The sequence below is a fragment of the Vulpes vulpes genome, chromosome 2 (assembly GCF_048418805.1).
Source record: "Vulpes vulpes isolate BD-2025 chromosome 2, VulVul3, whole genome shotgun sequence".
In the NCBI taxonomy this organism is placed as follows: Eukaryota; Metazoa; Chordata; class Mammalia; order Carnivora; family Canidae; genus Vulpes; species Vulpes vulpes.
This window is the reverse complement of record NC_132781.1, coordinates 162,022,608-162,028,793: the sequence shown is the minus strand read 5'-3', so window position 1 is coordinate 162,028,793 and position 6,186 is coordinate 162,022,608. Positions and strand designations below refer to the sequence as shown.

General features: G+C 56.0%; 1 long non-coding RNA gene across 1 annotated transcript; it reads left to right on the top strand.

The window, feature by feature from the left end:
• Positions 1-1,172: 1,172 nt before the first annotated feature.
• Positions 1,173-5,913, top strand: LOC140598008 (uncharacterized). Its single transcript, XR_012000172.1, has 2 exons — positions 1,173-1,583; positions 3,284-5,913. It is a non-coding gene; the product is annotated as an uncharacterized lncRNA (long non-coding RNA).
• The last annotated feature ends 273 nt before the right edge of the window (positions 5,914-6,186 follow it).

The following is a 6,186-nucleotide window of genomic DNA, read 5'->3' as shown; positions in this document are numbered from 1 at the left end:
AAGCTGGACTCCTGCCCCGGAGCCCCTGACCGGTGACTAGGGCATTGTTAGCTGATTACAAGTTTCCCAGGTGCCAACTGCCTTCCCGGCTATACTTCTTCTCCATAGCTGTGAACTGCTCACATGCCAGGACGCCTCTAGGTCACCTTGGATTAGGGTGACCAACCCTCCCAATCTTCCCAGCACTGAGGGGCCTCCTAGAATGTGGGACTTTGAGGGCTAAGACTAGGAGAGTCCCCCGCAAACCAGAGCAGCTTGGTCACCCTGTTTTGGATCGTGTATGAATTAGAACCAGAAACCGATGAACACTGAACACTGGGCTCCAACAGCAGAGGCACAGCTGGAGTTGACCCCCCATGGACTGACCTGCTCCAGCAGAGGCCTGGAAACAGGAGCAGGCCTTCCCTCCTTGCTGCCGGCCCTGAGCAGCCAATGCCCGCTGAAGCCTCGGATGGCTGCCTCCAGAGAAGCAAGCAGGGCACAAATAGTCCATGAATGCATCCTCTCCACCGAGGGGAGCCTCACTTCCCCAGCAGGTGACCTACTTCTCAGGTGGAAGATTTAAGGCATAAGAAATAACCACATCATGTGTATACGGATTTTAGCACAGTACCTGGTAAACCTTAGATAAAGATGGTAGCTGGCACCCCTGTCTCAAACAAGGGTTGATTGTCTGGTTTCCCAATAAGCACTAATCTTACAGCGCTTCCTGTATGCTGGCCCTTGGTGTGACTACTTCAACGAGGCTAACTCATTTAATCTTTACAGTAACCTCAGGAGACATGTAACATCATCCCACTTCTCAGGAGAGAGACCCCCAAAACCTGCCTCATGAGACTGAATTATTAGCCATTATTCTGGATTAATAGAAGGCAGCCTCTCCTCCAGCCTGACTGTTGTCTATTCATTGAATAAGCATTTAACTGAGCACGTGCTAGGTGCCAGACACTGTTTTAGGCACGGGGGTTATTGCATTGAGCCAGTCTCCGCTGTCCTGGAGTTTACATTTTAGCGGAAAGGACACCAATAAAGAAGGAAGTCCGTAGCTGAAACCAGCTCTTGCCTGGCTTTTGCAAAACGGAATTTACTGGAAGCTGCTCTCAGCGCATCGTTGAACTGATGGACCTGCCCTAATGCAGATCCAGGGGAGGAGCATCCGGTTGGCGAGGCCTGGGTCCTATGCCAGCACCGTGGCTGCGGGAGGCCAGAGTTCCCAATTACCTTCCTTTCCTCTCCGCCAGACTGGGTGCAGAGAGGAGTAATTCCCCCCAAAAGACATCAGAGGCGTGGGGATACAGGGCGGAGGGACGCCGGGCAGCCGGAGCAAACCTCCGTGACCCCAGCCCTCCAACTTGAAAGACACAGGCTTCCCCCTCCCTCGGAGCTGAGACCCTGTTCCCCAACCTAATCCTGCAACTGGCCGACATCAGAGCCGGAAGCTGAAGTACCCAGCCGCACGGGGACCCAGCCTCCGCCTCGTGTCGGAGAAGCGGACCGGATGCCTTAGGGTCCGGCCCGAGAAGCAGAACCCACGGCAGACAGATATTCGGGAATTTACACAAGGAGTTTGATGGGCTGGAGAGGTGAGCCTGAGCTCAGGGGGCGGGGCCCGGGAGGGGCGGGGCCACCGGAGGGCGGGGCCTGTGGAAGGCGGGCACTGGGAGGGCGGGGCCCGGGGCGGGGCCACGAGAGGGCGGGGCCCGGAGAGGGGCGGGGCCAGAGGAAGGCGGGTACTGGGAGGGGCGGGGCCATGGGCGGGGGGCATGGGGAGGGGCGGTCCAAGAGGGAGGGGCGGGGCCTAGAGGGGGCCTGGGAGGGCTGTCAATGGGGGAGGGGAGGGGCCTAGAGGGGGGGCCCAGGAGGGGCGGGACCTGGTGAGGGGAGCGGCTGTCCATGGGGGAGGGGAGGGGCCCGGGGAGGGGCTGTCCATGGGGGAGGGGAGGGGCCTAGAGGGGGTCCCGGGAGGGGCGGGGCCTGGTGAGGGGCTGTCCATGAGGGAGGGGAGGGACCCCGGGAGGGGCGGGGCCCGGGGAGGGGCTGTCCATGGGGGAGGGGCGGGGCCTAGAGGGCGGGCCCGGGAGGGGCGGGGCCTGGGGAGGGGCTGTCCACGAGGGAGGGGCGGGGCCCGGGGAGGGGCAGACCAGCACTTTGAGGCAGGGGCGAGGCCGGGTCTATAGGATCCACAGGTAGGATTCATCCTGCATCAGGGAAACCTGAGTCCTGCTCTCACGGCCTTTCAGCTGACTAGCCCTGCCCAGATTATCTGGGATAACCTGCTTCACTTAGAGTCAGTCCTTCCGGACTTTGATCACATCTGCACAACACTTTTGCAGCAACACCCACATTAGCATCTGACCGCGAAACTGAGGGCAGAACCTGGCCACGTTGGTGCATCAATCAGTGTCCCTCACACAGAGGTGACCTCACTGAGCCGCCAAGATTAGGGTCCAAGATCCAATGTCCAGTTCAGTTTGAATTTTAGACAATGAATAATTTTTTAGGAAAAAAATAGGAAAGAGAGCACCAGGAAGGAAGGGCAGGGGGTGGGGGGAGGCAGAAAATACCCTCTCAAAGCCCTTGTGCGTACAAAGACCTGAGCTCTAAAGCAAGCCCGGGATGGATGGTGGCCTGCAAGGGCCCCGGCCCCTCTCACTTGCTGACCAGCCATGCATTTGGAGAATATTTATTGAGCATCTATTATGTGCCAAGTAAAAAAGCTACAGCTGACATTCCCATAGCGAGTGTGTGCGGGTTCTAGCTGCATTTATGCTGACTAATTCATTTAATATGCACAAGGCAATGGGGTAGGTATAATTCCTATTTTATCATGAAGCAACCAAGGCAAAAAGATTAAGAAATGGTCCACAGCCCCAGAGCACGTAAATGGTAGGCCTGGGATTTGAACCCCCAGGTAATTTGGCTTCAGAGCACATAATCCTTGATGGCCTGTGTATCGGTCAGGGTTCAAAGCAGCAGGACCAGTAGGAAATTTTATATGTATCTAAATGGAGGGAGGGAGAGAGACGGGGGAGAAAAGGAAAGATGGAAGGAAGAAAGGAAGGAGGGAGGGAGGAATTAGCCTCTAAAAGCCTTTATGTATGATGAGTACGTATGTATGTGACGGAAGGTACACAGTCACCTCCCCATCACCGTGCACTCTATCCCATAGGGCCAGCCCTATTGGGTGTGGGAAGGGATGCTCAAGGTGTGATACCAGGAGGTGGGGGGGCACCCAGACCATCTCAGAGGCTCTGTCAACTTCCTCACAAATCTGTCCCTCTAGGTACCGAGCTTTGTACTTGGGGAATTGACAGTCAACAGGACCAGCTCGTTCCCTGCCCTTCCAAAGCCTGACAGCACGAGAGACGAGGAACCATCAACAAGAAAACAAATAAATAAATCATTACAGACTGCAGTGTTGCAAGAAAGCAGAGAGCAGCAGGGGTGACTCACTTCCAGCAGGGAGGGCAGGGAAGGCCTCTCCAAGGAGGAGGTGACATTTGAGCTAAGACTTGAAAGGTGAGGAAGGAGGTACCACTGAGGGCAGGTTCCAACAGCAAGTGCAAAGGCCCAGAGGAGGCAAAGGCCCTGGGGCCGCAAGGAGAAAGGTCAGTGAAGGCTGCAGCGTATTCAAGGAGCCTACATGAGGCTCGATCGCGCAGGTGCTCCGAGGCCTGCCGAGGGGTCAGAGCTTCGGCAACACGCTTCCCGGAGAACAGAGAAATTGGGAGAGCAGGTAAAGGACAGGCAGAGAAGCATCGACGTGGCCTCCCCTGCCCCAGACACACACACACACACACACACACACACACACACACACACACACACATCTCCACACTGGCACATTTACTTGGTTGAAGGGTTCGGTCCCAGGTTGGGGGAGGACACAGTGAGGCCTTTCCCTGGCTGAGTCTGGGAACGGGAACCTGAAGGAAGGATCTAGAAGAAGACCTTGTACCTGAAACTCATGGCCCTCTTTGCAAAGTGCATCTGCTCCGCATTGAAGGTGGTCTTGTACTGGGCCAGGAAGTCCTACTGGTGCTCCTTCTGCACGTTACATCCGGGCACCATCCCCATCTGCTTGGACGAGCCCCATCAGCTGTCACCGGATTACTGCCACCACCTCCTCCCTGGTCTCCCTGCTTCTGTCCTCGCCCCCTCTCCCCCCCCCGCCCCCCGCCCCCTGCTATTCTCCGCAGAGCAGCCGGCTCCCCTTCGAAATGTTAAGTCACATCTTATCACTCCTCTGGGGAAACTCTGAAGGCCCTGCCTCTCACCGAGTTAAAGTCAAAGCACTAGTCACCTAGATGGCCCCTCTGCCTCTCACCTCTCTGACCTTACCCCCCACACCCCTCTTACTTGCTCAGCTTATTCCGGCTAAACAATTCTCAATGTTCCTGGATACCCCAGGATCCTACCTCGAGGCCTTTGTACTTGCTGTTCCCCACCAATCCAGAACACTCTCCCCATCCCACAGCGGCCACCTCACCCCACAGCATCCCTCACCTCCTCCGGGGCTTCTGAATGTCACCTGCTGTGACCACTCTGTTCAACACTCCGACCCTCCCGGTCCCCTAAGCCTCCAGCACTTCCCCTGCCCCTTCCTGCTCCGTCTTACTTAGAGCACGATCTACACCCAACTCCTTTCACTTTATGTACTTATTTGCGAGTGTATGGTCTTCTCCCCTGTGAGAATGCAACCTTGTATGAGGGCAGGAAGCTGGTCTGTTCCTCCCCTGCTGTAGGCCCAGAGACTAAAACAGGACCTGGCACAGGGCAGGTGACCCATAGAGGAAATCGACCCTCTGACAGCCACTAGCGGTGGAGGGGTGATTATCAGAGGACTCTACACTTTGGGAACAACAGTCCCAGTTCAGCCAGCTAGCACTGGGAAAAACCAATGAATATGATCCACCCTCCCAGTTTACAGAGGCCTCGTTGTGTCCCTGGTCCTGTCCTTCAAACCAGCAGTGAGGCTTTAGGCAAGTCGCTTCCCTGGGTATCAGTTTTCCCATCTGTAAAATGGGGAACACACACTCGATCATCTCTGAGCTCCTACTTGGCATCCGAGCCTTCGACAGGCACCATGGGCAAGAGGCAGGGCTTTCTCCCAAGTTGCAGGAGATCGCTCCGTGCACTGCCCCCAGAAGGTCAGATGACATTTTTTGAAAGGGGAAATGCTGTTGATGACTGGCCAATGTACTTTTATATCTTCTTCCGAATGTGGCTGCTGTCGAGCAGTGCCCTCTGGCTCCTTTCCGCCTCTCAGACTCTCACGCCTGCAATCCCAAGGCGGCTGTACTGGGGGAGGGGAGGGGAGGGGCGGGAAACATGTTAGTTCTCCTTTCCCTGATCTTGGAGCGTTTTCAAGCAGAGTGTCTAAAAGGCCTGAAACCACTCCGGGGTGCGTGCCTGGCAGAAACGAGGGCTTCTGTGCACCCCAAGCCAGGCGCAGAAATGTGCACAGCAGCTTTTTTCCTAATAGTCCCAAGCTAGGAAGGAACTGGATGAAAACACAAATTGGGGGAGAGTCACACGGTGGAATATTATACATCAGTGAAGAAGAACGGAGGACTGATGTACAAAACCCAGACAGAACGTCGGATGGAAGAAGTCAGCCACAAGAGAATACCTCCTGGGTGGTTCTGTTCATTTGAACTTCAAACACAGGCAACAGTAGTTGAAAGGGATGACGGTTAGAATTGAGGACTCCAGGGAGTCTTGGATGGAGAAAGGGGATGAGGTAGCCTTCTTGGGTCCCGGGAACAATCTAGATTTTGGTGCGGGCGCTGACCGTACCGTCTGCACGTTGGTAGAAACCCAGTGAGCCGTCCACTTAAGCGTTTTGCACTTTGCTAAGTGTATATTGTGACTCGATAAGAATAAATAAATATAAATCAGTCGAAGGCTGGAGGGAGCGGGAGGAGGCTTCCCGCACAGGGAGATGCCCTGCTGCCCACCGACAGGGGATTTCCACGGGACTGGGTGGCGGCTCCCACCTCCCCTGGCAGCCCGCAAAGTCATTAACTCAGAGCTCAGCATGTCTGGCCGAGACTTCCGCCTTCTGAGCAGCCGGGTCCCCAGAAGCAGAGAGGACCCGGGGCACAGTTGCTTCTGGTCCCAGGTGCCTGGGCTCCTCCACTGCCCCACTGCCTCCACTCCACTGCTCCTCCTTCCGCCTGCCAC